Below are 24495 nucleotides of genomic sequence, written 5' to 3'. Positions count from 1 at the left end.
AATCACATTGGCAGATGCTGTACTACGCATCACAACACTGTATCTGGCCGTTTTCCCAATTTCTTAAGCAAGAATTTTCTTGATGAAGGTATTGTTTCCTCTCCTTGCCATTATGGGCATTTATTGCATAGGTCAGAAAGTCTGTGTTGATGGCCAAGAATGCCGCCTCTAAACTTACTCTAGTAAGTCCTCGCCAAGGTGGTCACAATTTCAAACGCAATTTATAGCCTGATTGTCTATGGATACCCACAGAATAATATTAACTCAGAACCTGCGTCTATAATCCTCTTAAGGTTTTCTTATTTCCCATTCACAGGATAGAGTTCTCCTGAAGAATGCGCACAGGCCTACTTAGCCAAAGGTAGGAGACATGTTCTCACGAGTTGTACTTGATGTTCATGTATATATATGGCCTGGACTTTATGAACTCAGTCTGGTCTTGAGACTTGAGTGACAGTGAATGTCTTTGATCATAGGCTTGGGAATTGGCCACTAGCTTTTCAGAAGGAGAGCATTTTTGTTTATCCCAAATAGAGGTGAGTTCATGAACTTTTCATCTTTAATTAGTTAGTCACCATCAAAAGAAAATCCGTAAGAGTGAAACAGTTTTCTCAGATTTTGGTTCTGCTGTCAGCATCAGAAATCTGCCTTCCACATCCCTGGTAGGTAAGTGAGCTCTTGGCTCTGTCAGTTGATGGTCCTGTCACTCCTGGTGAAATCAGGGTATCCATTTCAATGGCAGCGCTCCTCCACACACTCACAGATCAGGCCATGAGAGATGAATCTCTGAAGTACCTTTAAACAGACTTGAATATTACCTTCTAATATATTTCTCAAGACCTTACAGAAGGAATTATCTTCTAGGCTCGTTTGCAGAACATAATGGGGGTATGTGGAAAAATTACAGGTTATAATATATTGCAACATTCATATGCTAAAGCAACTGAAATCTTAGTTTCATGTGATTGTTGGTTGAGTCTGGGAATTAGGTATTTTAAATAAGAAAATTCTTAGGATCATTTTCCCCTGTAAGTTGCCACTGTGATTCCAGACTCTCTGAAAAAAGGCTCCTTTATTATTCAGGTCATTTCTATCTAAAATTGTGTCTTGACTAGCTGCATCTAGCATCCTTAGAATCTATTCTTAAGTAAGGACTGTAGATATTTTGCATAATAGTTGAAAGTATTGTAAACCTTTTGGTTTTCTCCATGAGGGCGTCTTTGCAAACTGAAGGGATTGAGAACATGCCTACAGGTTTCCCAGTTAAATTTAAAACTAACTGATACAGGAAAAGCTCTTTATCTTCCCTTAGCTGTGTAAAATGAAGTATAAATTTTCCTTTATGGAAACAAAATTTACATTTATAAAGGAAATTCTCAAAGGTAAAGAATTTGTACTAGGAAGAGAGCTTCTCTAAGACTACTTTTATCACCTGAATGGCTTTTTTTTTAAAGATTGATTTATTTACTTATTTGAAAGGCAGAGTTACCGAAAGAGGGGGAGAAACACACAGAGAGAAATCTTCCATCTGCTGGTTCACTCCCCAAATGGCCACAGTGGCCAGGGCTGGGCCAGCTCAAAGCCAGGAGCTTCCTCCCAGTCTTCCATGTGGGTGCAGGAACTCAAGGACTTGGGTTATCTTCTGCTGCTTTCCCAGGCACATTAGCAGGGCGTTGGATCAGAAGACGAGCAGCTGAGGCTCAAACCACACTCATATGGGAGGCCTGTGCTTCAGCCAGCAGCTTAACCCACGGCCCCACAACACCGGCCCCTCCTGAGCAACTCTTAGCTTCAGTAACAAGGCACTCTCTATGCATCCTCTTCTTTCTTTCCCATAATTTCCCTAGAAACCCCAAACCCCTATTCCCTCCCATAGCTCAAGATGCTATATCAGGTCAGACATCTGGCAAGTTCCCTGAGTCCCGTATTTATTGTGGAACTCCTGTGTGTATGTACAAAATTTACATTATTTTCTCCTGCAAACCTGTCTTATACCAATTTAATTCTAGAGCAGCCATATAGCCTAAAAGGGGAGGAGGAAGCATTTTTTCCTCCCCTGCAAAAAGGAACCCTTAATTATGCTGAGGCAAAACTCCTGATGTAGGAGTGGAGACAACAAGATGTGATGTGAGTGAGGTGTCTGTATAACTGAATCCCTCCTATGTGGTAACTATTCCATATGACAGAGTTATCCCGGGGCTGGCTCTGTGGCCTAGAATGCTAAGCCTCCACTGTGGCCCCAGCATCCCACATAGGGGCTGGTTTGTGTCCAGGCTGCTCCTCTTTTGATCCAGCTCTCTGCTTATGGCCTGGGAAAGTAGTAGAAGATGGCTGAAGTGCTTTGGCCCCTGCACCCACGTGGGAGACCCAGAAGAAGCTCTTGGCTCCTGGCTTCAGATCGGCCCAGCTCTGGCAGTTGTGGCCATTTGGGGAGTGAACCAGTGAATGGAAGATTTTTTTCTCAATCTTTCTATCTCTCTCTGTCTGTCTGTAACTCTACCTCTCAAATAAATAAATAAAATCTTAAAAAAAAAAAAAGAAAACAAAGGCTATTGGGTGGACTGGAAAATGGGCAAAGGCAGCTGGAGCCGCAGTCAAACTTGTCACACAGATAAGTCTACCAAGGCTCTGTTGACATTGCTACTGCCTGTTGACTACTGCATCTGCTATGTCTAACGCTACAGGAAGCTGCTGCTAGTGGTCCTGGAACTGAATGCTTACCCCTTTGTCACTAGTGAGAGTCATTCTTCACCGGCTTCTTTGCATCACAGGTGTCCATAGTATGCTGGGGTTGCCTTAAAGTAACACAAGCCGGCCCCTTTGCTCACTTGGCTAATCCTCTGCCTGCGGTGCCGGCACCCCCGGGTTCTAGTCCCGGTCGGGGGGCTGGAATCTGTCCTGGTAGCTCCTCTTCCAGTCCAGCTTTCTGCTGTGGTCTGGAAGGCAGTGGAGGATGGCCCAAGTGCTTGGGCCCTGCACCCTCACAGGAGACCGCACCTGGCACCTGGCTTCAGATCGGCACGGCACACTGGCCGTAGCGGCCATTTTGGAGGTGAACCAACGGAAGGAAGACCTTTCTCTTTGTCTCTCAAAAAACAAACAAACAAACAAACAAAAAAAAAAAAACATAGTAACACAAGCTGAGTAGGTCAAACAACCGAAACCTAGTGTCTGTAGTTTGGAAGGCTGGAAGTCCTCAATCAAAGTGTCAGCAAGATGGGTTCCTTCTGAGGCTTTGAAGGAAGGATCTGTTCCTGGCTCTTCCTTGGCTTGTAGGGGACAGTCTTTTCCCTGTGTCTCTTTCTATCCTTTCCCCTCCATACCTGTCTCTGTCCAAATTTCCCCGATTTATAATAGCAGTCCTACTGGATTAAGAGCCACCCTACTGACTTCATTTTAAGCTGATAGTGTGCAGGAGCCAGGTGTCTTCTCTGATGGTTGGATGGTGGTGTACCATACTGTAGTACCTGGGTTTCAGTCCCAGCTCCTCTCCTGACTCCTGTTTCCTGTTAATGAGTGTCCTGGAGCCAGCAGCTGATGGTTCAAGTACTTGGATCCCTGCCACCCACATGAGAATCCTGGGTTGAGTTCCTGGCTCTTTTTTTATTTTTAAGATTTATTTATTTATTTGAGAGGTAGAATTACAGAAAGAGGAGAGACAGAGAGAAAAGAGAGGTCTTCCACCTGCTGGTTCACTCCCCAAATGGCTGCAATAGGCAGAGCTGGGCCAGTCTGAAACCAGGAGCCAGAAGCTTCTTCCAGGTCTCCCACACGGATGCAGGGGCTCAAGCACTTGGGCCATCTTCCACTGCTTTGCCAGGCCATTAACAGAGAGTTGGATAGAAAGTGGGGCAGCTGGGACTCGAACCAACACCCATATGGGATGCTAGAGAAGCCGGCACAGCAGGCAGAGCTTAGCCTGCTACACCATGAAGCAGGCCCCAAGTTCCCAGCTCTTGACTTCAGCCTGGCCCAGCTCAACTGTTGCAGGCAATTCAAGAGTGAATGCTAGAATAAGAGCTCTCTCTCCCTCTCTCTCTCTCCCTCTCTGCCTTTCATACAAAAAAGATTCGAACTCCTAATAAAGTCACAGTCTGCAATATTAGGGGCTAAGATGTCAACATGTGAATTTTGAGGAAACACAATTCAACTCCTAATACAATGATTAATATTTTAGACATGTATTTGTGTGTGTCAATGTGTGAATTCTGTATGTGAACACAGAAGTCATCCTAGCATTCAGTTCTATTGCTACTTAAAAAAGAGCACTCTAAGGTAAATCTTGATCATGGATACAGCTAGTTAGTTCCTAATTTCCATAATGCGGCATCATTAAATTTCTTTTTAACAACAGTTGGAAAACCTGTGTGATGCACAGGAGTAAGATTTCTGAGGCCACCAAATGCACTGCGGAAATAGAATAAAGCAAAAACATTCAACAAAATGTGTTTCACAGAGTGTGAGTCAATTCTAAGGGTGTTTCAAAAATGTCATATTGTACTCTATGGGTGGCCAACATTTCCTGTGGCCTAAATATCTTTGAACAAAAGTGTATTTAAGCACTCTTTATATCTTTGGTATTAACCATCCTAGCAGCAGCTGTGTAGTATAAATAATGAATCTAGTCTCTTGAAAAGTTTTTAACTTATTAACATGTGTTTTCCCAAAATATTAATAATGTTCTTATTACAGTAAGAGGTTTATTTCAACAAAAATATAATTCAAATTTCTTCAGGAAAGCATTTATTTTGCACACATTCCTGAAATGCTTGCCTTCAATTATAAAAAGAGAGTTACTAGGAAAGAGGAACATGACACCAAATATACACCTTGCGACCAATCCCTTTGCCAAAAATTACATGAAGCATGACTGAAACAAGTACATGATAATATGGTACAGAAAGTCATTCACATATTAAAGTCAGGCTAAATACGAGAATAGCTAGAGAAATGCTGAGTTGGTCCAGGAAGACTTACAGACATTTCCAGCTGAAGATATGAAAACGGATGGTCACTGATTAATGAAAGCTGAGTAGGGAAGAAGCACCGCATTATTGTGGTGACTCCCCTCGTGGCCATTGTAAATCCCACCTGTTAATGAGTCCTAAGAAAGCCACCTTCTCTTCCTGAAATAAGCTAAACAAAATCTCAAAACACTTCTTGACATTTAGAAATTCCATATTCTGATCATTGCCCAAACAACTATTGGCCCCCAGTGGGAAAATACGCAAATTTGCTTCTTACTAAGAGTTTGCAAAGTCTCTGTTCTAGCCCACTGCCTCCCAGAAATGCCTTCTTCATGGAGACTGAAGTGCAGGCTACCTTTTCTACCTCCAAATATATTACAGGAACTGCTTGGGGAGGGTAGTTGCACCCATATTTTTGAATCTTGAATCTGACTGTGCATCAGTAATCAGAAGCTGAACTTCAAATCATTTAGTAAACATTAACCCTCCCAACTCTAAGACCGATATATAGATACAAATCCAGAAAAACTCGTAAACATGTTTTCCCCTAAGATTGCAGTACTTCCTGTACCCAGTCAAGCCAGAAATACCACAAGTGGAGCCTTTCTCACAGTATTTTTCCACTTCTTCACTGGGTCTCAGCCAGAATCATGAAGTGCAGAGATGAGCGATAATAATAACTTGGCCCCTTCCAGGAAACTGGTCAAATGGATTCCAACTGCTGTATTCTCATTAGCATTACTAATAGTAACAATAATAGAGAAAGGACCCTAGTCTTTGTGGCTGGTGTCATATAGATGAAAGTGTCTGGGAAAATGGACAGCAAAATATATACCGCTTCTGAGTGTCCTGAAAGATCTATCCAAGTGGAATCAGTGGGTTTTCAGATAGCTCTATCTATGCTACCCATTCCAAGTAAACTAGAGTCCTGAGAGCTTTATTCAAGATAATAGCCACATCAGGGGGAGAGGTTCAGGCTCCTGGCTCATGTCCAAAGTATTTTCAACTGCGCCATTCAGCTCTCAGTTCAGCCTCTGCCAATAGCTACAGAAGAAATGTGTGCAGAGCACAGCAGTTGCTCCAGCAACCCCATCCCTTCCTTTAGGTGCTTAGCAGAATATCACAGACTGGGTATCTTATAAAGAAAAGAAAGTAATTTCTCCCAGTTCTGGAGGTTGGGAACTTTAAAACATGGGGGCCATATGTGATGAAGGAACTTTGTACTATATCCTAACATCACAGAATGATATAACACAAGGACATGGGAAGACAAAGCTCTCATGGGGTCCCCACCCTCATGATGTCATTCCACCGAACTTACTTCCCAAAGGCTCCACCCCCAAATCCCATTGACATGGGTTTAGGAATTAGGTTTCTAACACATGAATTCTGAGGGTCCCGTTCAGACTACAATAGATGTCAAATGCTGGGAACTGGAAAAGCTGTATGTCTGTATCCCATGAAGGAAGATGGAAGCTATAATACCCTAATTTTACCTGACCACTTAGAAACTCAGTGTTTTGGAGCAGCAAAAATGTTGGAGCACTCCTGTATTATTCCATTATTATCTCACTGTTCAGTTATGGTGAGATTACCATGAACTTTGACACCAAGCCTTGGTTTTCTAATCCATAATACAGTGATATTAATGGACCTTACTTCAGACAGGTGAAATGGCTTGGCATGCTGCCTGGTCTCACCATTCTCAATATTATTTTCCATGGATAACATTTTCTGATAAATGCTGAGAAATAAATCAAGATGTAAATGAGGTATGCACAATTATTCAATATGCAGGAAGAGTTAATTGTCTTGGATTCATTTGTGCCAACATGTGAGAAATCGGTAGGCAGGCTTGCTGTGGTCATATTCTTTCCCCACCATTGACAGCTTTGAGCATCTCTAGAGTATGTAAAATTACTATGTTCCATAAATGAGCTCTACAGAAATCTCTTCTTAGGCATATACTTCTGAATTTCTGGCACTTAAAAGGGAGCTATCACAAAAAATAAGTTGTATATAATCAAACTTTTTAATACATTTGAGTGCTTGAGAGTAAAAAAAAAATCACTCTTCACAATCTTAGCAACAGAAAGGTAGATATTTTCAAATGTAAACAAAACAAAGTAAGAAACCATGAAATTTAACATGAGTGCATTTGAGGGAATCCTATTACTTACTGCCTAGAGTTTAAAATAGCAGCTTTGAACACAAGAAGAGCAACCTGCCAGTGAAGTTCATCTATATGCACTATGCTAAAAAACTCACAATCTTACTCTAATAAAATTCTAAAACAGATGATTAATATAGCCAAGGACTGAGTTAGATTAATTAATTTGGCTAATTTGAAATAATATGGCATTTTGACAGAATAATTTAGTCTCAGTTCAGTGATGAAAAACGAACTTCAAGAGATTCTTCCCCAAGTGTTTCAGTCCTGGAATCATTTTAATTTCATGTTGATCTAATTAGTAATTCCAATCACAGGAGGAAGGAGGAAAAATGCATTTCCTTAGTTCATGGTCAATAATTTTGTACCCATGTGGACATTAGCACTCTCCCATTTCTCACTAGGGGGCTGGAAGGCTTCCATCTGATAATGGACGATAATGGATGGATGGAGGTTTTACACAGCTTGTGATCCTCCAGGGAGACAGTGGGGTTGGTGACTCAAAGGATGAGAGAGCCTCACAAGGCTCTGGGAATTCGACAGCACATCACTGTCTGCTTCCAGAGCATTTTCATTTAAAAACCAGCAGTCATGCTGGTGTATAAATGGCCGGGCATTTCAACAATCCCCTCTGTCATTATACACAAAAATAAGCCATGGTCCGGTAATGAAGGGAAGATGGAGAGTGACAAGAGGCTGGTGTCATCTTCCCAGATGTATGGAGCTGAGGGCACATGTGACCAGACCCTGCGCCCCAAGACTCACATCTCACATCTGGAAACAGGACTTCAAGTGAATCTCAGGGTCGCAGTTATTAAAGGAAGAAAAATAGACCATAAACGTCAGTTGGTAGCAGTTGACAGATGGAAGTGTGACAAGGATGAGAGAATTTCACAGAAGGGCAATAGGCAGCCCAGGAGAAATGATGGAAGGCTGTGTACTGGTGCTGCCCTATTTTAGACAATGGTCAGGAGCCTGGTCTCCCAAAAATGGGGCCTGGGCCTGCCAGAAAGAAGCCAACAGGACCAGCAGCCAATTTCTAAATTCAATGGGGCAGCTCTTGGAAGTGATTCATTAGTCCACTACTTTTGCTTAACTTCTTACATTGGGGAGTGAACCAGTAGATGAAATATGCTCTCCCCCTCTTCCTCTCTCTCTGTAACCGTGTCTTTAAAATAAATAAATAAATCTTAAAAAAAATACTGAGGCCTGGGCAGCTAAGTGACCCCCTAAGATAGCTCTTGTAATTGATGGTGAGACCCTATTTCCTGAGCCAGACTGACTTGTGTGTGTTTGCTTGTTATGGAAGTTTATTGGAGACAATAAAATGAAATTGAAAAACAGCAACAAAGAGATCAGTACAACAACGAGGACTAGAACGAAGAGGACAAAGGGGTTGAACTTTCTAAGCTAAGAGGTACGGGAGTGGCTTAGAAACCAAGGAGCCCAAGCCGGCTTCCTACTGAGTGCCAGCAAGGAACCTCGCACCCACAAGACGCTGTTGCCCCGTGGGTAACCTGCGGTTCCCCACCTCAGCTCCGTCCTCTCAGCACCACTGCGGCAAAGTTGCCCTCTCCTCCTCGCTCCCCAACCCTTGCCCTCCTAGAATGGTTCACAAGTCACTGTCCTTCCATGGGTCTAACAGGCCTTCAGGTATGAAGGAAGAAGTCTTCCAAACAACCAGTAAGGACACTAAGGTCATCCTTTTGTTTTATGTTTCATTCTGTGTGCGTTTGACCTTCTTTTTATAATCATTTCTTTCTACTGATGTATCTTTCTATCCCTCCAATACTTGAGATAGCCATTGTCCTAATTCTCTCTCTCTCTCTCTCTGGATTTTCATCCCTCCAGAACATCTCTCTCAGGTTAATTTCTTCAGTCTCTGACACTTCTTCACAACCTTGATCAAATCCCTTCAATGGCTCTCCACCACCTCCAGACTAACTTGGCCCTAAAGCCCACATCCTAGCCAACCACTGAGTGCAATTACACTGCACTGTGAGCCTGAAACACATGCTTTCCACTCCTGCCCCTGGGAAGGGAGGTCTTAAGAATGCATACACCTGGGACACACATTGTGGCATAGTGGATGACGCCGCTGCCTGGGTTGCCAGCATCCCATATGGGCACCAGTTCATGTCCCAGCTGCTCCACTTCTGATGCAACACCTTGCTCATGACCTGGGCAAAGCAGCAGAAGACAGCCCAAATACCTGGGCTCCTGCACCCACCAGGGAGACCTGAAGAAGCTCCTGGCTTCAGCCTGGTCCAGTGCTGGCTTTTCAGATGATCTAAGGGGTGAACCAGTGGATGGAAGGTATCTCTCTCTTTCTCTCTCTCTCTCTTCCTCTCCCTCTCTCTCTGTAACTATGACTTTCAAATACACAGCTAAATCATAAAAAACAATGCACACAACTGGCCAGACTGGAGAAATGCAACACCAGAGTATGGCTTTCACCTCTCTCATCCATACTTCTGTTTGAGCACTGTGACCACCTGAATAGGTGGATGTGGTTCTAAGGAAAGCAAACTGAGGCCAATAACCTGGAGCAGAAGAAACAGCTGAGCCTAGCAATTAACCCAATCCTACTTTGTTCAGATAACACACTTGATCTCTCCTGTTTCTTCCCCAGCAACCTCCCCATAGGGCTTTCTATAGACTACTTCTTCCTGAGGAGGAGCCGAGGCCCCCTATGGAGCAGCGCCCATGTTGGCTTGCTCTTCACAGCTCTCTGATCTATTCAAGCACCTGTTCTCTCACACTTACTTCCTGAAGCTGGTCTTGTCTCAAAATCTCCCAGATTCATCTCCCCTCCTAATTCTGCAGAATTAGAATCCTTGCCACTGCCAAAGCCCTAGTTATTTACTGAATTACTGCACAGTCCGTCACTTTGTATGCATACTAATATTAAAAAAAATAGTGGGGCCAGCGCTGTAGAGTAGTAGGTTAAGCTTCTGCCTGCAGAGCTGGAATCACACATGGGAGCTGGTTCATGTCCGGTCTCCCACATGGTTGCAGGTGCCCAAGGACCTGGGCCAAACTTTGCTGCCTTCCCAGGTACATCAGCAGGGAGCTGGATTGGAAGTGGAGCAGCCAGGTCTCCAGCCCATATGGGATGTTGGCATTGCAGGCAGTTGCTTCACCCGCCATGCCACAATGCCAGCCCCATAGAATTATATTTTGTCTCCCCAGTCAAAGGGGCTGGGTCCATATCTCATGTATTTGGGTAAGTGCTCAGCCCCTATCCTCTTGCTTGACTGTGATGAGCCCTCCTTACTCAAACTTGGACTGAAGGTCTTCACTGGCTCTCAAACCATCAACAAAATGGGCAAGTGCCACCATGTGCCTAAACATCATATTATTCATTTCTTCCAAAGTATTGATAAATATTAGACTGTGAGATCAACAGTTTGTGACCTCTGTAAATAATTCATATATAGTGCCGGCACCATGGCTCAATAGGCTAATCCTCCGCCTTGCGGCACCGGCACACCGGGTTCTAGTCCCAGTCAGGGAGCCGGATTCTGTCCCGGTTGACACTCTTCCAGGCCAGCTCTCTGCTGTAGCCAGGGAGTGCAGTGGAGGATGGCCCAAATACTTGGGCCCTGCACCCCATGGGAGACCAGGAGAAGCACCTGGCTCCTGCCATCGGATCAGCGCGGTGCGCCGGCTGCAGCGCGCTGGCCGCTGCGGCCATTGGAGGGTGAACCAATGGAAAAGGAAGACCTTTCTCTCTGTCTCTCTCTCTCTCACTGTCCACTCTGCCTGTCAATAAATAAATAAATAAATAAATAAATAAATTCAGATATAGTAAGTTCAAAAATGTGGCTGTGACTACAAGTAAACACTAAAATAAATTTGAGGCCTGCATTGTGGTGTAGTGGGTTAACCCATTGCCTGCGATGCTGTCATTCCATATGGGCCCCAGTTTGTGTTACTACCACCCCACTTCCCATCCAGTTCCCTACTAAAGTGCTTGGGAAAGCAGCAGAAGATGGCCCAAGTGCTTGGGCCCCTGCACCCATGTGGGAGACCTGGATGAAACTCTTGGCTCTTAGCTTTGAACTGGCCCAGCCCCAGCCACTGAAGACATTTGGGGAGTGAACCAGCAGATAGAAGTTCTCTCTCTCCCTCTCTTTGTAATTCGGCCTTTCAAATAAATAAAATAGATATTTTTAAAAATTGCTTTTTTATTAAATATTCTTATTTATTTATTTGAGAGGTAGAGTTATAGACAGTGAGAGGGAGAGACAGAGAGAAAGGTCTTCTTTCTGTTGGTTCATTCCCCAAATGGCTTCAACGGCCAGAGCTGCACCCATCTGAAGCCAGGAGCCAGGTGTTTCTTCCTGGTCTCCCATGCAGGTGCAGGGGCCCAAGGACTTAGACCATCTTCTACTGCTTTTCCAGGCCACAGCAGAGAGATGGATTGTAAGAGGTGCCAGTACTAGAACTGGTGCCCATATGGGATGCCAGAGCCATAGGTGGAGGATTAATCTACTCCGCCATAGCACCCGCCCCTAAAACAATTGCTTTACAAAGCCTAATAAATTTAAAAGCAAGAAAAACAAGAACAGTGTTACTGGTAGTAAACATAGGAAAGCATATTTCCTAGAAGAGTCCAGATATGTAAGGATTTTAATTCAAATGTGCTTGAAAAGGATCTAGGGTGTGTATAAAGAACACCTTCAGCTATAATTCATTACAAAAGTATTAACAATGACATATGCTGAGGAGGCTCTGTGGCACTTCAGTGGGAGGCTTAACCTTCTATGCCACAGCACCAGGCCCAGTATGAAACATTTTTAAAAAAATTTCTTGGTGCTGGTGTTGTGCTGTTGGCACAACAGGTTAAGCCTCTCTCTGCAGTGCAGGCATTCCATATGGGCTCTGGTTTGAGTCTTGCTTGCTCCACTACTCTGCTAATGCATCTGAGAAAGCAGAGAAGATGGCCCAAGTACTTGGGCCTCTTCATCCATGTGGGAGACATGGATAAAACTCCTGGCTCCTGGCTTTGGTCACTGCAGCCATCTGGGGAATGAACCAGAAAATGGAAGACTTCTCCCTCTCTGCCTCTGCCTCTCCCTCTCTGTAACTCCACCTTTCAAATGAATAAGTAAATGCTGAAAATTTTTTTCTTTCCATGTAAAAAATTATTTGAAAGGCAGAGTTACACAAAGAGAGGTAGATTCAAGGAAAGAAAGAGATCTTCCATTCACTGGTTCACTCCTTGGTTGGCTGCAATGACTGAGTGAGCTAGACCCAAGCAAAGAGCCTGGAACTCCATCCTTGTCTCCAGCATCAGTGGCAGGGGCCCAAGCCCTCTTCCACTTCCCTCCCAGGTGCATCAGCAAGGAGCTGGATAGGAGGCAGAGCAGATAACTGGTGCTCCAACATAGGCCAACAGTGCAACAAGCAGCGTCTTAGCCCACTACCCTGGAATTATCCATTGTCTTCCTGAAAACGTAAAATCCTTTCAATAGAAAATATTTATCCTGGTCATGCTTTGGAGAATTTAATGCAGCAATGAGATGAGAATTGTTCTTATGGGCCAGATGTTGACATAGCAGTGAAACCACCACTTGGAAGGCCCACATCTCACATCAGAATGCTGGGGTTTGAATTCTGGTTCTGCTCACAAGTCTAGCTTCCTGCTAATGCGTATCCAGAGAGGCAGCGGGTGCCTGCTGAGGCATTTCTGTCCCTGTCACCAACATGGGAAGCCCAGATCGAGTTCCTTTCTAGCTCCTGACTTCAGACGGACCCAGGCCTGGCCATCGCAGGCATCTGGGGAGTGAATCAGTGAATGGGAAATCTCTTTCTATCTTTCAAACAAATATATTTTCAATTAAAAAATGACCATTATAACACCAAAAAAATATTCATTTACTTCTGATTTTCAAAGTAAGAAACAAACAAACGACAACAACAACAACAAAACCTGACTCATTGGTCTGGGACTCAGAACCAAGCCATCCCTTTTGGTGTCTGAACTGTAAATAGTAACTATGGAACAAGCGTGCTGGCAGGAAGAGCCGCCTTGCTGCACACCATCCCTCTGCAAGGGAGGCCAAAGAAGAGTCCCTGCTTTCTGCCAAACTCCACAGTACTGGACACGGCCGAGCTCTTAGGCAAATTGGTCCCGGTCAGCCATGAGCTTGGACCCCAGGACTCTACCACTGGCATCCTGCCCTGGGAGGAGAAGGTGCCTCTGGGCTTTTGTCCTCTCGCAGCAAGGTAGGGCACAGCCCCTACAGTCTGCTGGGCTGCCAGGAGAGTGGGGACCACATTTCCATCACACTCAGCGCCGAGGGTCCCTAAGACTGCAGCTGCTGCCCTACTTGTCGATATTAAGGGCCCTGGTCCTAGAGCTGGTCCTTCTGAAGCCTGACGTGGCCACCTCATTCCCTATTGTCTTACACAGTGTACGGTACAGGCTACTGCTCAAGCTTCAGGCACAAAATACTCTGCTTTGCGTTGCTGGCACTTCCTAGACTAGAGAAAATCTCCCTCTTATTCTTCCAATTCCTTTCCTCTGAGATTAGAAAGAGAAAGGAAGAAAAGGAAATGTGATCTGGTGACCTTAGGAGCTAGATACTATTTCAATCTTGCCATGATTGTGAAGGCAGGAATTATAAAAGCCTTTTTTGCTTACAGTGAGAAAATGAAGGATCAAATAAATTAAGGAATTTGTCTTAAGCCGTATCACAGATGCAGCCTTTTGGTGCAATTGCTAAAGTGCTGGGGGGTGTGTACACCCACAGACCACATCAGAGAACGGTTTGAGATCTGCTCTGCTTGATTCTCCCAATTCCTACTAACATGCATCCTGGGAGATGGCAGGTGGTGGGTCTAAGGGTTAGGCTCTGTCACCTGAATTGAGTTTCAAGATCCAGGTTTTGGCCTGGTCCTGTCATGATGATTGCGTGCAGGCATTTGGATCACCAACCAGAGCAGATGAGAGCCCCTCTTATTTATTTATTTATTTATTTTTGACAGGCAGAGTGGACAGTGAGAGAGAGACAGAGAGAAAGGTCTTCCTTTTTGCCGTTGGTTCACCCTCCAATGGCCGCCGCGGTAGGTGCGCTGCGGCCAGCACACCGCGCTGATCCGATGACAGGAGCCAGGTGCTTCTCCTGGTCTCCCATGGGGTGCAGGGCCCAAGGACTTGGGCCATCCTCCACTGTACTCCCTGGCCACAGCAGAGAGCTGGCCTGGAAGAGGGGCAACCGGGACAGAATCCGGCGCCCTGACTGGTGTGCCGGCGCCGCAAGGCGGAGGATTAGCCTATTGAGCCGCGGCGCCGGCCGAGAGCCCCTCTTATTTCTATCTGTCTGTCCGTCTCCCTCGGGACGTCCAAAGTCCACACGACTTATTCACAGGTACATCTGTCCCAAGAAGATGGGCAGCAGGGCCCCATGTTCTCACATTTGTGGGTGAGGACACCCAGGGAACTCTGTATGAGATTGTGTGAGTCATAGTCAGAAGCAATGCACCTGTAGATACAAATGCAGTCCTCATTCCCATGGCCACCCTCCTTTTGGGGACCTTTAGATTTTGGCAGTCATAGGCAGGGGGAGGAGGTCCAGGGCTTGCCACTGGCACAAGCTGAGTACCCAGAGGCTTGCCTCCCGGCAGCTCTATGCTCAGCTGTATAGCAGCTCTTGGTTCTGCTCACTCCGTGACTCTCCTTCACCACTCACACCAGCCACACCAACTGTCCTGCAGTCATAGCTCACTTCTGTTGTGAGACAAATCAAGCTCAAAATTCAGGCAGTAGCGACTGGCAGTGTCACTGAGAGGGGCCATTTGTGAACCAACTCCTTGGCCGTACGTAGTCCGTCATAATGCCACTCATGACCGTACTCAGGAGCTGTGTCGCTTGTCTCTCTTGTGGACCACTGATGAGGCAGTTTCCTCTGCATAAGCATTGGTATGATGTCCATCTAAGCCTCAAGACTTTACTCCACCCCTGTACCGTATGATGTGGTGCCCATTCAGGACCTGGGACCTTGCTTCCCAACTCCCAGCAGTGGTAGCTATTGAGACACACAGCTGAGCGCTTCAGAAATGCCTCAGCCAGGAGGCGACGTTGTGGGAACCCCCCCCCCCACAAACTACCACTGAATTAGGGGGAGCAGTAGCCACACTCTGCTGCTTTAATAGGGCCACTTTGCAGGGTCTGCCTGCTCCTGAGCTCCCATGGGAGCTATGGACTCCACTGCAGTGATTATCTCCCACTGCCCAGCTCTGAGTTATGAGCTTGCTAGAAACACAAATCCCAGGCCTCTGCCACTCACCTCAGATCCCCTACACCCAGGGCTGCATTTTAGCAAGACAAAACTTGGGCCAAAAATAGGAGGCATGTAGATCCGTTCTTGGAAAATTGCCAAAGAATAAACAAAGCAAGCTATAATAATGACAGTACCATTTAAAAAAAAATCACATCATTTTGAAGAACACTGTTTCGTGCCCAAAATTTTTAAATAGAGCAGAAAGTGAAAATTACAAAGATTTTGCTTAATTTGAGTGAAAACCCAGCTTGATTTTTACCTATTTGCTAGCCATGCTGATCTGCCATAATTTTTGCCTGACTAATGTGATGTTCTTGCACTTGGAAAGATTGCTACACTAAATTATTAGCTTTTTAAGTTCTGCAGAGCAAGAGAGGAAAGCTTAAATATAATGAATACCTGTTGTTATCATGCCCAGACTATGTTCCAAGTCTAATCTTGCTTTGGGCTTTTACTTTTAAATCAACTAAAATATTCAACTGCTTTCTAAACTATTGAAAATGGGTTATAGATGTGATTATAAGTTAAAGCTGTAAGAATAACCCAATTTTAGAGAATAAGTTCCTGCCCAAGCCATGTCTTGGCCACCTACTAAGAATCTACACTTGTAAAGTCTTTTTCTTAAGATTTATTTATTTATTTATTTGAAAGTTAGAGTTACACACAGAGAGAAAGAGAGGAAAAGAGAGAGAGGTCTTCCATCCTCTGGTTCACTCCCCAGTTGGCTGCAACAGCTGGAGTCGCGCCAATTCAAAGCCAGGAACCAGGAGATTCTTCCAGGTCTCCCGTGTGGGTGCAGGGGTCCGAGGACTTGGGCCATCTTCTACTGCTATCCCAGGCCATAGCAGAGAGCTGGATCAGAAGTGGAGCAGCCGGGACTCGAACCAGTGCCCATATGGGATGCCAGCACTGCAGGCAGCAGCTTAATCTGTTACGCCACAGTGCCAGCCCCACATAAAGTCTTAAAAAAGCCTAAAATCTGCCTTTCACATACATGGATAAGAGGAAAGCAATTAGTTTGCAATTTCAATTTTTGTCATGACATTGCCACATCTGCCTTCCATTTCCAAAGAATAAAGAATACAGCAAAGATAAGAAACAAAACTAAATTAAACTCTTAGAGAAAGTGACCATTTCAATGCCTGCATGGTGATGTAGCAGGTAAAGCCGCTGCCTATAACACCAGCATCATATATGTGTGGCTGATGGTATCCAAGCTGTTCCACTTCTGATCCAACTGCCTGCTAATATGTCTGATAAAAGCAGCAAAAGGTGGCCCAAGTGCTTGGCCACCTGCCACCCATGTGGGAGACCTGGGAGAAGTCCCTGGTTCCTGACTTTGGCCTAGCCCTGCCCCAGCCACTTTGGCCATTTGGAGAGTGAACCAGAAGGTGAAAGATCTCTCTCTCTCTCTCTCTCTCTGTAATTCTGACTTTCAAATAAACAAATCCATCTTAGACAAAAAAAGAAAAGAACCAAGTGAATTTTCATGAAAAAATTTACCCTCATCGTCACACCAGTTCAAACCATAAATCTAAAAGCACTTCAAAAAGTTTGGGGGGACAGTAGAATTTAAAATCCACTCTGCCTGTCAAAAATAAAAAAAATTGAGTTTATTTTGATGCAGAAATTTCTGGAACAAAATGCTTTTTCTTTATAATATAAGGAAAATGTAGGTTATGAAATAACTATGTGAAGATTTCCAAAAATTTCTTGCACCACAGTAAGTTCCTAATTTGAACCTTTTGATGTCTTTTCATGTTACACCATTATTAATCTTCGCTTTTTTTCTCACTCTTCACAGAATCGTTTTTTCTTTCCTACAGAATCTCTGCAGTCCTCTGTTTTCTCCTGATGTGTGGGCTCCCATGACTCCCTGCCATGTAGTGTTCTTAAATAGCAGGAACCTATATCACCCTGTATCTACTTTGATCTCTTGAAGTCACTCTTCATACAACCAAGTTTTTCGAGTTTGTGAGAAAAATTTAATTAACCACTCCTTCACAAATTTTAAGGAACATGTGAGATAATTAAACCAAAAAGAAAACTCTACTGAGAAATGTCACTTGCATGATTAACCATTTTTTTCTATGTGTTAGTTTTTTTGTTTGTTTGTTTGTTTGTTTGTTTTTAATGTAAGATATATCTGTTCCTTTAAGGAGCCAAAACCATTTTGCTGGGGAAATGATGCAATGTAATCTGAAGAAAACAGATTCTAATATAAGATACTCAAAAATGAGTGCCATAGTTCACAGGAGACGGGAAAGAAATTTCTCCTTAGCACTAAGTTCCAGGCTGGGACAGTGGGATTGGATACCAGGGGGAATCCAGTGTCTTCCCTTGCTGATAACTTTGAGGAATTTGCATACCCAAAAGAGCGGAGACATTCTTCTTACAAGGCTGTTGAGGGCTTTCTGAGACAGAGTCCATTTCTTATCATGTATCTTTAAGGAATTAACCTTTCACCCACCAGGATGTCCCAGGCTAGCATTCTGCTCTGCTCTGTAACGCCATACTGGCGGAGTCATTATCCTAGCTTCTTGTGAGCAGGAAGTTCATCTCTGCCATCATTTCCTCCTCTCCTCTTCACAGTCCCTGCTCTTCTTCCACCCGCGGAGTCTTTCAGCAATTGGGAACACAGGGAAACAGCCAGGAGGGAGCTCATGGTAGCGTCCAATGCGAAGCCCTGGAGAGCCATGTTCAGTTTAATTTTGCAATACTCCCACAGCAGTAAGGAGTAAAGCGTGGTATTGCTTTCTCTGTCTTCTGTTTTCTCCACCACCCTTATTATATTTTTCTGCTGAGCAAATCTCTATAGGCTCCAGAGGACGGTATCTTTCTGAGAAAAGCAGCCCTGTTGTCTAGGAGAGAAGATGCTCACAGTCATAAAAGGTTTCTTATGTGTTCCTTCTCCTTGGTTTGGATGCCCACTCAATGAAGTCAGAAAACAGTTATTCAAGGTGCGTTGTGTGTTCTGAATAAGCAACTGGCTAATTCATTGCTGACCAAGGCTTCCTAAACTATTAAAACAATAAACTTCAGGAGACAGTATCCATATTATTATTTATAAAAGCCGATACACTTGTGTACATCAGGATAGACACAGCTAGAGATTCAGATTTTAGAAGCGTGATGACACAAGGCCATAAAAAGCCACCCTCCCCTCTCCCTCCAAACATCCAGACCAGGTCCTGTTCCCTCTGCAGCTTGGAAGAACATTCCAGAGACAGAGTCCACACGGACTCCAACCACTCAACAAATTGGATGATAAACTTGGCTGTAGAGTTGAGCCTTCTTCCATCCACATTTTCTTCAATGATCCTTCAGAAGGTGGGAAGCGACTTTTGTAAGAGCCAAAGTGCTCCATCCAGCAGAGACAAACATCCCTGGTTAAACAGGAAAAGGGTGCCGTAGCTTTTCCCTCCTCTCAGATAGCGTGTGATACCAGGAAGATTAGCTCTGGTGTGTTTATGTTTTCATGACTTCCCTGAGCAACACAACTTCGGGGGACCTAACACACCACCGAGGAGGAACAGGATTCCTGGGGAGCCACTGCATCTTGTTCCTGGAGACCCCAACCACCCTGCGGACAGCCAGTCTCTGCTGTGGGGGGAGGGGGTTCCATCCTCAACAGCCAGTGACAAAGAAGAGCATTCATTTCATCTCAGTGGTTTTCAAGCATCTGTGGCCAGGCAAACCTCTTTCCCAAAGAGAATTTCATCTCAAACCACAACGTGCAAAAACGGATAAACACAGAGTTCTTTTTTTTTTAAAGTGAAGGGTAAAAGAAGGGGTGTTGTAGGCTAAAAGGCTGAATTATGTCCCACGGAATTCATCTATTGAAGCCCAACCCTTAGTTCTTTAAAATGTGACTACATTTGAAGAGGTGATTAAGGTTAAATGAGGACGTTAGGATGGACCCTAATCCAACGTGATGAATGTCCCTTCAAGAAGAGGAAATCTGGACACAGCGAGGTCTCTGTGAGAAGATGGCCAACTACCTGCCAAGCGGGAAGGCCTCAGGAGAGTGTGACCCTGACCTCACCTTGATCTTGGACCTCCAGCCTCCATAACCACGAAACAGTAAGCTTCTGTGGCTTAAGCCACCCAGTCTGTGGTCCTTTGTTAGAGCCACGGGAGCCAAGGCAGGGGCTTGTGTAAATGACTTTGTGTCCTGTTCGCCTGAATCCCTCTGCTCTCTCCAGACAGCCCTGAGGAACTCTGACATTTATTGGAATGCCAATATTTGAAAACCACTGATCTAATCCTGTCCTCTCATTTTGGGAGCACAGATTCAAGCCCAAGAATTGAAGGAGCCTCCAGCCCATGGCAGAGCAGATGATGGTCATGATAACCAAGGCCCAGCCTCATCTCCTTCCCACAAAGCCCTGAAGAAAAAGGCACGATACAGTTGGCACACACATGCCACCTAGGGGCTGCCCCTTCCTGCTGATGGCTGGATGTTTTGTGGATGAAAGCAGTGGCATAGGAAGCCTTAGCCAATGGAGCTGGTTCCCTCATGCCTCTTTCCTTCCCTCCTTACCCCGTATCAGACATGGCTCCTGGTAAGGTATATTTAAAATCTGAATTTACAGTTCACATTCCATTACTTTTGCTTATTTAATACTTAAATCATTTTCCTCTTCTAACACTCAATTAAGTTTGAATGATTGTCTCACCAGATGAATCTAATAACTAGTGCTCAAAAATGTTGTGTGATCCTTCATGGCCTCCTTCTGGAGTATGTGTGCAAGCTTTATAGACAATCACTTTCTCTCTCTCTCTCCCTCTGTCTTTCCACATGATAGGCTATAAGAAACAGTGTATTTGGAAGAAGAAGAGGAATCAAACAGAATGGACAAATTGGCTTTGACCCGTTTGGCTGCTATGTCATGTTTCTTTTTGCAGAAACACCATCAAAAATTCATAGGTGAAATAAAAGGGTTGTTTGCTTCCTAGGGTCACAAAGACAGTTTTCCAAGAAGCAGATTCTAACGACTCCTATACTAGGGTTTCCATGCTGTGTGGAAAAGGAAGAAAAATAGAGACTACCTGTCAATTTTCCTTTGGGATTTTTGTTCCCCAAGATGTATTTTATCTATTTGAAAGGCAGAGTTACACAAACAGAGGGAGAGACAAAGAGATATCTTCCATCAGCTGGCTCACTCACCAATGGCTGCAACAGCTAGGAGTGGATCAGTTTAAAGCCAGGAGTCAGGAGCTTCATCTGGATCTTTCTCATGGGTGCAGGGGCCCAAGTACCTGGGTTATATTCTGTGGGGCTTTCCAAGACACATTAGCAGGAAGCTGTATCAGAAGTGGAGCAGCCAGGACTCAAACTAGTGATCTTATGGGATGTTTGTGTCACAGGCAGCAGCTTAACCCACTATGAAACAATGAGGGTTGATCCTTTGGGGCTTTTAAGGACACATTACCTATGGGCCAATGGAAGATCACTATGTCTTTACACTTAACCCAAGAGTCCTGTGTTGTGTTAACAAAATACCATGGATGGGATGGCTTAAATAACAGAAATATATTGTCTGTTCTGGAAGCTGAAGTTCAAGATCAAGGTGTCAGCAGCATTGGTTTCACTGATGGATCTCTCTGTCTTGTATATGGCTCTTTCTTCACTGTGTCCTCACATGGGCTTCCCTCTGTGTGTCTGTGTCCTAATCTCCTCATCTTAGAATTCCATTCTTTTTTTTTTAATAAAGATTTACTTTATTTATTTGAAAGACAGAGTTACAGAGAGAGGTAGAGACACAGAGAGAGGTCTTCCATCCACTGGTTCACTCCCCAGATAGCCACAACGGCCAGAGCTGTGCTGATCCAAAGCCAAGAGCCAGGAGCTTCTTCGAGGTCTCCCACATAGATGCAGGGGCCCAAGAACTTGGGCCATCTTCTACTGCTATCCCAGGCCATAGCAGAGAGCTGGATCGGAAGATGAGCAGCCAGGACTAGAACCAGCGCCCATATGGGATGCCAGGACTTCAGGCCAGGGCTTTAACCAGTTGCACCATGGCTCCAGCCCCAGAATTCCATTCTTGTTCCCTGGGACCAACCCCAAGGACCTAATTTCACTTTAATCACCTCTTTAAGGACCTAACTCAAACTACAGTCACATTGTGGGGCTTTAGAGGTTAGGGTTCAGCACATTAATTTTGGGGGGATATGTTCAGTTCACAAAACCACGTTCACCCACACAGTAACAACCTCTATGTGCTCCCTAATCATCTATTGTAAGTAGAGCTTAAACTGCACCAGCTGAACTTCAACAGATTTGGTTGTCCACACACCATCAAAGTTGTGTGGCCAACCTTCTGTCCCTGAGTGGACCAAACTCCTTGAGACACTATTCAGAGACACTATTCAATTCTTTCTTTATGGGATCTGACAGGATGCATCCAGGAGCTTTTACTGGCTGATTTAATCAGATCCACCTTCAGACTCTGTGGTCTCTGTTCATTAGATAGGCAAGAGATTCATTGGGAAATGCCAGCGATGGATAAGGTGAGATGTGACAGTGTGGGATAACGCCATGCTGCTGTGCAGGTGAGACACATGTGGATGGTGAGAGGAAAGGGGTAGATGATGAGGAAGATTAGTGGCAGCCTTAGGTCCCCACAGCCCAGATGATAGGCTGTAGCAACCTCCTGTTACACTGATGGTAGTGGTTGAACTAGAACCCATTGTGTGCAGTCATTGTTGTGGGTATTCTACAACAAGCTACCCCAGATGTGAATGGCACTCAAGATCCCAAAGATGCAACCATTGAAAGCTGTCTTTGCAGAAATTTCTTTTCCAGTGAGGCTCACCAAGAAACTCCACAGCAGCAGTATCAATAATGCAGGAACCACAAGGGATAACAACAGAACTTGCCCCAGCTGAACTTTGTTGAACACACAGTAATGTGGATTTTGGACTCTGAATATAGGAACCAGGGAAGTGAGGTAGGGCCAGGCAGACAGCAGTATCCCTGTTCCCTGTGGAGCTGTGCCTGCCCAATAGCTCAAGGTCCACCCCAGGGAGGGGAGAAAAGAGGCAGGGAGTGAGGAAGCCAGTTACAATTAGTGAACTGGGACCTTCTGACAGATGGTGTGGGTGCATGTACATATAGCCTGGCTCACTGAGGGCAGATTTGCTCAAGAGTTGCTCAGGCTGAGATACAGAAGTCATTGGGCACAAGCAGAACTGAGTGTAGAGCACTTGAGACAGAATAGGGGCGCAACAGTGTGGCCACTGGCCTGTGCTGCCAGCTCGAATTCATGCACATCCAAATTAGCCTGTGAGTCCAAGTACATCGTTACCTATAACCAGAGTTTATATACTGTGGGAGGCACTGTCAGTATAGACGATAAATCCCTGAATACATCTTTTCAGGCTTCCTTTTTTTATTACAAATAGGACTTTTTATTTGTCACTATTCCAGCCTAAGTTTTAAATAGATCCTTGGATGGGTGGTTCAAATCCATCAGCTCGACCAACTTTAGCACCTCAGCCCCCCTGGCTTTTCTGAAACTACTACCTTCACCATGAAGCTCCATGAGTTTTCCCAATTCAAACTTGGGCTTCTTCGACATGCTTACTTTTTCAAATGAAGACATATGGACAGGATAAATTGGCAAACTTTCTCTATTTCTTTTCCAATGCTGTCTGGAATCAATTTATTGACTACTTCTTTCACGTCATTTGTTTGCACCTCCCATGTAATGATTCCCATCAACTTCTTCCGCGTTTGGAGAACCTGTTGGTGCTGAGCATAGGAAGTCTTCTGTACCGGGTTGCTGCGGTTTTTAGTAAAGCCAGCACAGAACAGATGAAGCAGATAACCATTGGTAGTGCTGAAATCAACATGAGCTTCCATCATGCTCTGTCATGTTATGACCATGGAACACATTTTGTCATGGGTAAGATCCATGCCCTGAAAGTTAGTCAGAAAGCTTTTGCACTGAACATCCTCAGTAATCAGCTTGAATTTTCTAAATGCAACTTCATCATTCTGCAGGTCAACAAGACTCACTTCAGAAACATGACCCTTGAGACAATCAGGTGCAATTTTGGTTCCCTGAGTTTTCTTGACTAGTGTTTTTCAATATTTCTTATGTTGAACATAGCAGGTGCTTTCACATCATACCAATCCTTCTCAGCAAATGGGTCCACCACTTTCCTCTTAGTTTCCTTTTTCTCGCCTTTTGTAAGGTGCTTGTTCTTGCCAACCACCATGGTGGTATTCAGAGAGCCAAAAGAGCAGCTTCCTTTACACAAAGATGACGTGTGAGATCAGTGTGTTCTTGTCTGATACTCAAAGTCCAGTTACTATTTTAGAAAACTGTGATTGGCGCTATCACTTGGTGCATTTTATAACAGCATACTCTCAATGGCAATAGTTCAACCAGTTATTAGAGGAGTTACTCCAGTGACTAAAATGAGGATGTAATGGGAACAACTACCTCTGCATGCTTTAAGTCTTTCAGGGCAGCAGTAATCTCTCCTGTTGCACTCCAAACGCAATATTGCTTCACATTTAGCTTTGTGATTGGAGGGGGAGTTCATTCAGGCTTTAACAACAAGACATTTTGGAATGTACAATTTATAAACCACAGACAGTTATTTCTCAGAGTCCCAGAGAGTTGGTAGCCAAAGACCAAGGCTTGAGAAGATTCCAAGTCTTCTGAGTACCCATTTCCTTGTTCATAAGTGGTGCCTTCTCTCTGTGTCCTTCCATGATGGAAGAGGAGTGACCTCATTTTAAGGGCACTAATTCCATCAGGAGGTATCTGTCTCCATGACCTAATCACATCCCCAAATCCCTACCTCCTAATACTATTGGTAAGGGTATTTGGTGTCAAAACACAAGTTTAGAGGGGACACAAACATTCAAAGCACAGAAAGTGATGTTCACTTGAGTTTTCCTTACTATAAGAATGCACATAATATTCAACATAACAAGTTTAGAGAGCAGCATTATTCCTGATACTAAGCACTCACTAAGGAAGTTGGAAATGATGGAGATTCATTATGGATCCATTGCATGAGCTGTGATATGAACTTGGGATAAGACCTT

The 24495-nt window shown here is 44.4% G+C and overlaps 1 pseudogene; it reads right to left on the bottom strand.

Moving 5' to 3' along the window:
* Positions 1–22868: 22868 nt before the first annotated feature.
* LOC133773906 (small ribosomal subunit protein eS1-like) lies at positions 22869–23654 on the bottom strand (annotated as a pseudogene).
* Between the last annotated feature and the right edge of the window lie 841 nt (positions 23655–24495).

This window comes from Lepus europaeus, chromosome 14, assembly GCF_033115175.1.
Source record: "Lepus europaeus isolate LE1 chromosome 14, mLepTim1.pri, whole genome shotgun sequence".
NCBI classification, from domain to species: Eukaryota; Metazoa; Chordata; class Mammalia; order Lagomorpha; family Leporidae; genus Lepus; species Lepus europaeus.
The sequence above is the reverse complement of the archived record's forward strand: the minus strand, read 5'-3'. Positions and strand labels throughout refer to the sequence as shown.